This window comes from Pinus tabuliformis, chromosome X, assembly GCF_031772625.1.
Source record: "Pinus tabuliformis cultivar Carrire ecotype Pingquan chromosome X, CPIR1, whole genome shotgun sequence".
Taxonomy (NCBI): Eukaryota; Viridiplantae; Streptophyta; class Pinopsida; order Pinales; family Pinaceae; genus Pinus; species Pinus tabuliformis.
In genome coordinates, this window is record NC_142308.1 from 449914613 (window position 1) to 449927482 (window position 12870).

Below are 12870 nucleotides of genomic sequence, written 5' to 3' on the forward strand. Positions count from 1 at the left end.
TGCTAAGGCAAAGCAAAAAAAAAAAAAAAAAAAAAAAAAAAAAAAAAAAAAAATAAATAAATAAAATTTAAATCACCCAAATAAAAAATTTAGCAATTTGCTCAACAAATTATGTGAAAAAAAATTTGGTTGAGTAACTACAACAATAGATGTTAAAATACATAACTCATTTCAAGTTATCAATTGAGGATCAAATAACTACAACAATAGATGTTAAAATACATAACTCATTTCAAGTTATCAATTGAGGATCATGCAAACTTATGAGGTGTTGTGCAATGTAGATACAAAACTACATCAGTATGATCTATTCAAAATCCTGATGATGTTGTAATAAGATAAATTATCAACTATGAACAACTCATTTGACTTTACTCCATGTAGTATAAGATAATAGTTTTAGCCTCCAATCCTCCTTTTATTCATGCAATTTGAGAGAAGATGGATATGAGTAAGACAAAATCTTAGTGAAATAAGGGACTAATAAAAAGAGAAGACTTCATGGAATAAGTGAGCATTGTCCAAATATCAAAATAAGGAAATATATACATCATTAACCATCATATTTATAGAGATTCACAAGGCCCACATTTCATAGCATAAATTATTGCAACTAAGAGAATAAAAGCGATGATAAAAATGCATTAGATTGAAAAAATGGTTGAAAACAAAATTTCAATGATATGTAACTATTGGAAAGAAAATAATGTCTATGGAAATATAAATAAATTCACAAAATGGAAATAAAATGGAAACAATAAAATAAGGATTATTGTGGCCTCCTCTTTAGTGAGCCCTACTCAAGAGAGTTATTGGAATCATGTAGAACACTTAAGGAAATAAAACCAAATTAAATATTTATTCATATGTTCAAAAATTTCACATAACAAAGAAGTACATAACTCTCCTCCTTGAAACAACTCAAACAATCTAGTACAGGAAGATAGAAATCAAAATGAAAACTTGGGAATCTATCTCTACTATCCTAGTCTATATAAATAATGAAATTGTAGTAGAGATCTCTAGCTAACTTAATCAATTAAATCCTTGATTGTTAGAGCCTATCTACCCAGTTGTCCTTCTACCCAATCCAACTAAGTTCCAGAGGTTTATTAATCCTCCTCTAACTAGTTAAAATTTCAAAATGCACTGAGATTTGGGGGGGTTGAACTGCTTCATGAGTGAACTACCATCCTAGCATTGGCAATTTGGTGGTCACCTTCATAATTAAGAAGCACAAGATCCTTTGAATTGTTTGTCTCTTATACCTTGATTGAGATGTGCTTGATATTGAAGATGTACAAATCTAAAATCCTCCACCATTGCTAAAATAACTTTTTATTTGTCAAACCAAATTACTCCATACAATTCAAATCACAAAATTAACTTAAAATGTTTAGAACATCAAACATTCATGACATTTTATTGAAATTGCACCAAACATATTAGTGTCTTAAAAACTCTTAAATTTATAAAACAATAATATAATACTTTATGATAAAAAGTTAGATGAAGAATTCACAACAAATTGATAACAACAAATGATAATCTAAAAAAATTATACATACCATAGTTACTCTTAAAATATAATTTTATAACAAAAAATAACATGCATTAATTTTAATATAAGTTGGGATATGCATTATTAAATACTTTATAATATAATAATAAATATTATATAAGTTGAGATATGCATATTAAATAATTTATAATATAATAATAAATATTATATAAATTATATTAGGTATAAATAATTTATTAAATTATTATTATATAAATTGAAATATTAAATATAAATAATTTATAAAAATAAAGTATAAATTATTTTAAATGTAACAACATGTATTTCAATCAATACATATTTAAAAGAATACATGTTAGATATCATTTTCAAGGTTAACAACATAGAGTAAGTTACTAAACTATAACCATATCAATGAGTATTAGTTTCAACTGACCAAATTTTTCATGATTGTGAATAGTCCACATAGCACTCATTGCTTTGGGTAATGCTCATAGGGATGAAGAAGTGGGATTGATACTAGAGAAATAAATCATGTAGCATCAATCACCACCTATGAGGCTTGCACCGGTAATCAGGGCTCCCCATGAGGTCACCCATTCCAAGACTCCTTTGGCCTAAGCGCACTTAACTGTGGAGTTTTCCCCACAATCAAGAAGCCCACTCAGCTTGCTACCCCATTTGCAAAACCTTAGCAAGTATTGTAACATATGAACTATTTAGTTAGAACTCCCTTCACTATTTTCATTAAGCATGGAGCTTTCATAGTGCAACATATTAGATATCATTTTTGGGATTCACTTAATAGAGTAAGTCATAGAACTATGACAATTTTCATGAATATTAGTTTCAATCGACCAAATTTCTCATGATTTTGAATAGTCTATATGGAACTCATTGCATTGGGTGATGCTCATAGTGGTGAAGAAGTGGGATTGATAATAGAGAAATAAATTTCATAGCATCAATCATCACCTCCAGGGTTTGCACCTAGTAACCAAGACTTCTCGAGAGGTCACCCATCCCAAGATTCCTCTATCTCATGCATGCTTAACTTTGGAGCTTTCCCCACAATCAAGCCCACTTAGCTTGATACCCCATTTGCAAAACCCTAGCAAATATTGTAACATATGAACTATTTAGTTAGAGCTCCCTTCACTTTTTTCATTTAAGCATGGGCTTTCACATGGCAACATATCAGATATCGTTTTTAGGATTATTTGAATAGAGGAAGTCAATAAACTATGACCATATCCATGGATATTAGTCTCAATTGACCAAATTTCTCGTGATTTTGAATAGTCCACATAGCATTCATTGCATCAGGTAATCTCATAGGGGTGAATAAGTGAGATTGACACTGGAGAAATAGATCACGTAGCATCAATCATCACCTCCACAAGTTTCATCTAGTAACCAAGACTTCCCAAGAGGTCAACCATCCCAAGACTCCTATGGTTCAAGCACGCTTAATTGTGGAGTTTTCCCCACAATCAACCCTACTTAGCTTGCTACCCCATTTGCAAAACCTTAGCAATTATTATAACTTATGAACTATTTAGTTAGAGTTGCCTTTATTCTTTCTATTTAAACATGGGACTTTTGTAATACAACATAATAGATATCATTTTTGGGATTAATTGTATAGAGTAAGTCATTAATTAAACTATGCCCATATTCATCAATACAGTTTCAACTAATTAAATTTTTTCAATTATCCGCATAGCACTCATTGCATCAAACGATAGTGACAAAGATGAAAAAACAAAATTAATATAAAAATATACAAGTCTAATATGAAATGTTATTGATTAGTACCTACCTCTTATGCAAAAAGCAATTGATAGCATAAGTTATTCTAACTAAGATAAAATGAAATTTTACGATATTTCAAAAATTGTTTTTTCGTAATTTTGCCACTACTATCAGTTATTAGAATATCAACCTTCAAGGTTATGTGTTATATATGTTAATGTTATTTTCAAGTGGCAAGTTGACTCTTACACTTAGCTTGCCAAGCTGCAGTGAATTCCTTGGCACCACATATGTTTTTGAATAGTGCAGCCTAGCGTCATTGAAATATCAGTCATAGGAAAAAGATTAATTATTGGCAAGCTAAAAAAGGATCATAATTAGAAAGACACTCATTAAAGAAAAAATTAAGTTTTGAATGGAAGTTCGATCACATTCTCCTATAGCGCCAATGATTTCAAGCAATTGAATCGGTTGATCAACAAAGAGAATGCGACCTCATTTTAAATTTTGGGATGCTAAATAGTCTACTAGTCTGAAGTGAAGGTTTATAAGGAGATTGATATTTTTAAAAGAATTAAATAAAGGAATTTTCTTCAAGAGCATCATGTGGAATTTACAAAAAAAGCAAGAGAGGGGAGATAAGTTAATTTAAAATTTCCCATTTTTCGTATAGTAATCAAATAAAAAAACTATAAAATAAACATGAATGATAATTTGAATATTAACGAAGTAGTAGATTTGGAATTTTAAAAATTTAACTAAATATTGATAAATGCATAATGATTATTCGATCTTGTTTAAGTTGGATTTATAGATATTTATGAGAAAATAAACAAATGCAAGTTTATGGATTTTGAAAGAATAATGTCTAAATGTTTTCCCTAACTATCATATGCACAACATCCTAGGAAGTAATTTGGTGCATTGGTCTTAATTTATACTACATAACCACTATGTAAAATACCTATTAGATGCATTATGGCAATGCAAAATTCCCCTTTGAACCATTTGAGATGTGCTTGTTTCCATGGCTTTGCCAGTTTTAGTTTTTGGTAAATGTAGAGGGCTTGTATGATGTCTAATGGAAGCACGAAGTTGATTTTAATTTTGATTAGTGCAGTTGTAGAAAAACATTTGAGCAATGCATGGACCTTACATGGAAGTCAAGAACTGACTGAGATCTAATTTTCACTTAATCTGCTTGATTTTTCTCTTGATTTATGTCCAAGATGGGAGAAGAATTTGGAACTTAAAGCAAGGGCATTCTTGTATCCTAGGAAATTCAAAGATGTGGCAAATATGTTGCAAGAATATATACCAAGCCTGAGGCTTAGGGAGATAGCCCCATTTGAAACTACACTAGTGTACAAAGAGATGTCAAGAGATCAAGTGAGGCTTCTTTTGAACTATGAAGAGAGTAACAGACCCGGGACCAATGTCTTTCTCAAAATATTTTTGGTCTCCAAATTGACGAAAAAGCTTTTAGCTATGTTTTCTAGGCGATACAAGAGGGAAGAATGAAGATATTTGGTTCTTAGACAAGGTTGTTTCCATTTAGGAATGATGGAGGATGCATTGATTTTACTCCAGAGTGGAAAAAATGTTTCTTCTACCACCTTTAGAAGAGAAAGCACATCTTGCAAAGATGATAGATTTTTCTCTGAGAAAATTGCTTTAGAATCAGAGATTGTTAGCCATTTGCTTGGAAATAGAAAACTTTTATTGAGGAGAAAAGTAGTTGTTTTGGTTGCATTAGATGCTAGTCTTTGCTCAAAATCAGGAAGGCATTTTTCAAAAAAATTGGATGTAATAATAGGCACCCCTCGCGGTTTCATATCATAATGTTATATGCTGCGAGAAACAACTTATTAAGTTGCAATATGGGTGAGTGATTCAATAGTTGATTGCAATAGGACACTTCCATTAGATCATGTTTGCATTGAAGCTTTAACAACACAGGCTAACCTGTTTGAAATTGCAAGATGCTTCTCCGAGAGCTTGCAAGATCTGGAACATCTAACACTACTTTATGAGTCCACTCTTCACTAACAAAAGTTTTCAGGACTTGTTTGGAAGCCTCAAAATCTGAATTTTAGGGATAGCTATGGAAACCTTCAATTTTTGAATTATAAGATTCTTACTATGAAGCAAAGGCTATCAATTCCTTTTACAATTGATTATTACACTCTTATTGAAAAAGTTGCATAAGGGTAGATGTCAAACGTGCACATATTTTAATTTGCATAAGGCATAGGCCTGATAAAGTTTGTTGATCGTTACGAGTTTGTGGAGTTGATTGATCCCTCTGATATATAGTTGGATTCCTTGGGTGTGCAAGTGATGACATGGAGGTCGATTATCCAACTTCACCAATGGTATTTTTTGATTGGGAATGTTGGAAATATTGGACTCTGTCTCGCATTTGTTTATGCTAGTATATATTAAAATTTCGCAATGTTAAATTTTCCCATGGTAGGAATAGGCCTTGTTGTCGAACATCCAAGAAGGTAGTTAGTAGCAATGATGGATATAAAGATCAAAGGTTGAAGTTAAGTCAGTGGAAGATCCAATAAGGTAGTTAATAGTGATGATGGGCATAAAGGTGACTCTTACATCCTATCTTAACCACAATTCAATGCATATTCATAAAAATGCTAAAATTCTACCTATTATGTGCATTATGACAATGAAAAATGCCCCTTTGAAGCATTTGAAATGTGTTTGTTTCATGGCTTTTTCCAATTTAGTTTTTGGTAAATGCATGGTGCTTATTTGATGCCCTTCTTTATAATATCTAATGGATGTAGGATGTTGATTTTGGTTTTGATTGGTGAAGCTTGCAGAAAAACATTTGAGCAATGCTCGAGCCTTACTTGGAAGTCAAGAACTGACTGAGATCTATTCTGCACTTAATGTGCTCGATGTTTCTCTTGATTTATGTCCAAGATGGGAGAAGGCTTTGGAACTTAAAGCAAGGGCATTCTTGTATCTTAGAAAATTCAGAGATGCAGCAAATATGCCGCAAGAATATATCCCAAGCCTAAGGTTTAGGGAGATAATCCCATATGAAGGTCCATAAGTGTCCAAAGAGATGTCAAGAGATCAAGTGAGGCTTCTTCCAAACTATGAAGAGAGTTGCAAACCTAGGGATCGTGTTTTTCTCAAATGCTTTTCAATCTCAAAATTGAACAAAAAGATTTGAGTTGGGTTTTCTAAGAGTTGTGAGAGGGAAGAATGGAGATATTTGGTTCTCTGACAAGCTTGTTTCCATTTAGGAATAATGGATGATGCATTGGTTTTGCTCCATGATGGAAAAACGGTCGATTTTTCTGGCTTTAGAAGATAAATCGCATCTCGTAATGATGATAGCTTTTGCTCTAAGAATTTTGTTTCAAAATCAAAGATTATTAGCCATTTTCTTGGAAATATAAAACTTTTACTAAGAAGAAAAAAAAGTGTTGTGGTTGCATTGGATGTTGGTCTCTACTCAAAATTGGTAAGGCATTTCTCAAAGATTATGGATGGAAGAATAGGCACCAATTAAGGCTTCATATTAGAATTATATATGTTGCGAGCAACAACTTATCAAGTTGTAGGCTGAGTGAGTGATTTAATAGTTGATTGCAATAGGACACATCCATTAGATCCTATTTGCATTAAACCTTTAACCACACAAGTTACCCTGTTTGAAACTGCAAGATGCTTCTCTAAGAGCTTGAAAGATATGGAACATCTAAGACTGCTTTATGAGTCCACTACTCTAAGATAATCTTCATATTTCTTTGTTCTATGAATAAAGAGAAAGAGGGTATTCCATTGGCTTAATGGAAATCCATTACAAAGCCTAAGGAGATGTGGGGATGGAACCTTCAAAACATAATTTTTTTGGAAGGCTTTAGTTGCCAAGAGTGTCAAGAGGTTTATCAAAGGGTATGATTTTTAGACTCGAGCCCTAATCCAAAACTACATAGTTATATCCTCATTCTAGAAAGTATTGGATAAGGAGCCCAACCCACTCACAATGTTTCTACCATATGGAAAGCCATGGTCAATGCCTTCATTGTGATTGGCAATTAGCTATCCTATAGGGTAGGTAATGGAGAGAGAATTAGGATTGGATCACACCCTTGTGTGGGTAGTGGAACTGATTATAATATATCTAAGAACCTCCCTTCAAAGGCTTAGTATTTTTAATCTAGATCAAGCAACCTATTCAAAAGCATCTCCAATCTAAAGTCGATATTGGAAACAACAAATTTTTTAGGTTTAGAAGAGAATGAAAAGGAATAGTGGGAGGCATTCACAAAAAGCTTAATATGTGTCATGTTCATAACAAAGAGGTAATTGATGATCTTGTACGGTCCAAGAATTCTATCTTAGGCATTATATTGCAAGACTAGGATACAAAACCATGTATACTCCTGACAACCCTGAGGCTCCATAGTGGTGGTGGAAGTGACTTTTGAAGATCAAATCACCTCTAAAATCAAGGATATTTATGCATATTTCTATCATGAATAAATCCCTCACTTGGGACATTCTGCAGAAAAGGAATAAGCAAGGTCCAAATAGGTGCTCTTTATGTAAAAGAGAGGAGGAGAGTATTAGCCACATACTAAACCTATGTTTGTCAAAGGACGTTTGGGCAAAAATGGACGTTCTAACAAGATGTGAAGGATAGTCGGGAAGGGGAGACTATGGTTGAGTGTTTCAAGCACTGGAAATAAAGGATAGACTTAAAATAAATTAAATCTTTTCCTTTGATTGTTTCATGGGGTATGGTTGGCTCATAATGTGAGTATATTTGAGGTTAGATTTATTCCTCCTTTCCAATATTCTACTCAAGCTAAGAACATTTTCTTAATTTATTAATCTACTCTTTGAGGCAACTCTCTTAACCTCTTGTAGACAAGTTGGGGGTTTGGTGGTACTTAGAAGGTGTCAGTAGCCCACTTTTCTTTGAGGCAGGTAGCATTTTCTATTTAAGTGGGAACCACTTCATTCATTTTAAAGCTAGTTTAAGAGGGATCTCTAAAAATTATGTTGAACTCCTTGCCTTGAAAAATCTCTTTAAATTGGCCGCTTAAAAGGGTATATCCAATATTCAAGTTTTTGGGGATTTTCGGGTGGTATTCAATTGAATAACTGGGAAAAAATAGATTGTCTAACCTGTTTCTAAGCCTTATCTTTGAGGAAGTGAGGAATATTTTATCTATTTTTTATCAAATTTATTTTTCTCATGTTTTCATAGAGCTCAACTTTGATGCCAAGAAGCTCTCAACAGATGCTCTTAGTTTGGTTGTTAGGTTATTCTCTTAGAAGGAATCAAAGAAACATTTTGCAGGATCGCATCATTTCTATTTTTCTTTGAGGAGGTGAAATGCTTAGTCTTTACAAGGACGATTATTATCTCTATCTTGATTCATTTATCTACTCTTGGAGATGGCAGACCTTACTAAATGCCCTTTGTGCTATCATCGATCCAACTGGGGTCAATATTTTGCAAATTTTTGGACAATTGTTGATGTATTAATTTCCTAGCTAATTTGGTGGATTTGCTTGTTGACCTATATAGGGTAAAGTCCTAGCATATCTATAGAATATTTTATATGGAAAATCTATAAGAACGGTATAAGGTTGTTTACACATGTATGACCTTTTCCAGTCCCTTATTCAATGCTCCAAGAATATACAAAATTTAATTCTCTTCTTATTGAATAAAATTCCAGTTTTTTCCAGAAATAAACAATTCAAGTGGTCTTGAAGCCATTAATCATAGATCTCCATACAAAACACAAAACCTTTAGTTTACCAATTGGTTACTGACAAAACATAGTTCAGGATGGCATGACATAATGAAGGCAACATCTTGAGCATGGACAGAAAAGAGCAGTCTCTTTCAACAAATCAAATGAATTAAAATTTTGACATAATTACATTTGTTGTACATGTGGTTTTTTTCCCTTAAGAAGGGAGAAGAGATTGAGCTCCTAAGTGCAAAAATTTTCTGATGATGTATGGTGAGTGAAGAGTTCTATAATTAGAATTTCAAGGAATGTCTAGTCTGAATTGATATGAGTCAAAGAAGATCTTCTTTTTCTTACATTAACATATACCATTAGCGTGTCAATCACTAATATGTAATATACAATGTAATAAATAGAAACTAATAGGATTCCTTTTACCCTTACATATCAAGTTAACCATGTTCATTATTTCTAATGGAATACAGTAAAATTAAGATATTACACTATTAATGAATATGAACCTTAGAAACATAATGACCATTACTAGGGCTACCACTATGAGAAACTAAGAGGATATGACTCTAAATTGGGTTTAACCTCGTTAATATAAGAACTAGAAGTGGAGTAACATAATTACACTCCTCTTACTAAGAGCATCACAATTACAATCATGTAATGGTAACTCATATCATACGTATTTATTACTTTGAACTCAGTGAACCAAATAACAACCATATTCACCTATTATTAGACTATTCTCATATATTGTCATTAATTATTCTGTACATTATATAATGCTTTATGATCAAGTTCATTGCACCATTCAAGTAAGTCTTATAGGTTAGTGATGGTAAAAAAATAAAATCATAAGGGTTTGTTTATGCAAGATTACAAAAGTTTGTTTAATGTTACTAAGAGTAAACAAAAAGATACAAAAAAAGTTGTGGCATAAGGATTTTCTCTGGGTGGTTGGTACTTGCATTTTTTTCCCTTGAGTAAGCAAGTCTTGAATGACTATTTGAACCATTCATGCAATTGAGATTTCCTTGTTAGCATATTTGCATGATAAAAAAAATCATGAGGAATATGAGAAAACAATGTTTAGGAACATAGTACTTACAGCAATTTCTTTCATGTAGTGAAATTTGTTTCTATATCAATAATTACATCATCATGATTGAGTATAAATTCTCCTTGAATAGTGAAGTCGCACAACAGGTAGATAACAACACTTTTGCCTTTTAGGTGGTCTTCATAGGACAAAGTCGTCGAATTTGGCAATTATATGCCTAAAGCGATATCTCTAAGAGTACATGGTACTTTTCCAACTTATTTGTTCACTATTATGCACTTTAATTGGTGTTGGTAGGTAAAAACAATTTTTGCCTCACATTTGGTACAATGCAACATCTTTCCTTCTTTAGAACCAAATTTTTCTACTGCTAAGTTGCATTGTGAGAAAACAGGTTGAAGGGGATTTGAATATATATTTTCTATCACTAGCATACTGTCAACCTAATTGACAAACAACAATGTATTTACCTATCAATACACATATTTTTGTTGAAGATATGTACAATATGACATAAAATGTCCTAGTTATAATGTTTCACCTTTTTGTAGACATGAGAAATAGTTTAAGATCTTCCAAAGACTTTTTTTGTCTTCAACATTGTGATGATATCTGAGTGGCCAGTGCAGAGTGTGTCATGTACTCCTTTTCGTTTGACAACATCTCTAAATAACATGATGGGAAATTCTTTCTTCAAGAGTTGATTTTGGATGAAGTTGAATTCTACTACAAATGATGGGAATAGGTATAGCTACATTATGATAAAATATATGCACTATTTTTATTTTCTTTATGAATTAAAATGCAATTAGATTTCATTACAAATGATGAAAAAATTTACAAATGCATAACAACAAGAGATAAAGTTCTAGAAAATCAAAGATTTATTTCTTTCTTTTTATTTTAGGCAACATATGGAGTGGAAGAGGTAGACTTATAGTGGCTTTTTCATTTTCTGAATTTCCATCCTTGATTTCCAAAGTATATTGCATTCCTGATTTCTTTGCACTTGTGACAATTGCACCTATTGTCCCATGTGCATAGTCTTCAGTTGTTGCTAGAAGCCTTTTGATTGATGTGTTTGGGATGAAGTTGTACTCTTTGCAAACAAGAGCAATATTTTCTATGTTTGTGTATTTGTTTGCAAGTAATATACAATTAGACTCACCATGATCATAGGTTGTTTTTGCTCCAATTCTGAAATATGTTATACAAATACCTTTGCCTGGAAGAAGTTTTTGCTCATGTTCATTAATAAGATTTCCACGAAGATTCAAGGTGATTGTTAATTCACCTTTGGCATTTTTCAAATCCACTTAAAGAATTTCATTTGTTTTTTTGGTTTCATCTAGTGTTCTTTTATATGTGCCAACGATGTTTCCATGGAACATCTTCCCAAATTACAACTAGTCATCTCTTCAATGCTTACAAGTATGCATGGTACTCATTTGTTTCTGTGAATGAAAGAACTTTGTGTGAGGAAAAAATAAAATGAAAGACAATTTAAAAAGCAATTGGGAGACAATTTATTCAAACTATAATTGAAAATATTTACCTTTTTTCTTATGTTTCCAATATTTGTTTTTTTGTTGCACTTTCACACGGTCTTTTCATGACATTGTGAGAAGATTTACCATGCTAGAAATAATATTAAAGTATGCAAAAATCTAATATAAAGAAACTTGTATATTAGAAGTAGTTCAAACTAACCAATAGTTAAAGAAAACAAATGATTGTGTTATTGCTTATAATCTATTTGGGAAAATATGAACAAGATGTTAAGAATGATAACCAAATGAAAATAAATTGTTAATGGGATACATATAAGGTCAACAATAAAAATGGAAAATTAGCCTATATTGTAACATGAAAAAATGCAAGCCAAGAAAATTAATTTCAATTTGTCGATAGATTATTGTCAAGCAATTTCTTATCTAGAAATTGTTGTGAAGCAATGAAATGTGAATTTTAGAGAAAGACTAATAGAAGATGAGCTACGGTTGTGTTCAATCCAATATCTGTTTGATATGTGAACTTGGATTTTTTCAGGTTGTAAGTTTGTCCAAATATGATAAATGATGAGATTTATTTTTTGAACAAAACTATGTGTAATTTCTTGCATTTGCAAAGAATGCATATATTCTTGTAGCAACTTTGTATTTTGATTGTTTGCGCGGATATTGACATTAAAATCGCCAATTACTATAAAGATAGAGTCCATGTGTAGTAGTTTAGTGCTTGTTAATGTGATTGTGTCAATTATTATTGGTATAGGTGTGAATGGTGCAGCATAGATGTTGAATATGAAAATTGATTGTCCAACATGTATATATGTGACAATGAGTTCGATTTTGTCATTGCAATAGTTTTTTGATCTATTTATTTTTATTATTTTATCAACAGAAGTATGAACTCCATGCACATAATGGGTTATGTTGAAATTGAATTTGCTTATTTGATCAGTTGGTGGTGGTTGTTGTAGATGAGTTTCTTGAAAGAAAATAATCATGCTTTCCATTAAGTCTTTGTCTTGCAAAATATCCTCAAGATGATTTTGGAAGCTACGCGTGTCCAATGTAGAAATTAACAAGTTTTTGGAGGATATTGTTCTATGTATTTGTTTTACTAACCATGGTGCATTTGTTATTAGATGACTCATTTCATGTGATACTTTGTTTGTCACATAAAAGTTGTTTTGTGATAATTTATTTTAAAAATATAGTGAATCGATTTTTTTCACTCTTGACAATGATGTGTACACAAGTCCATGTCAT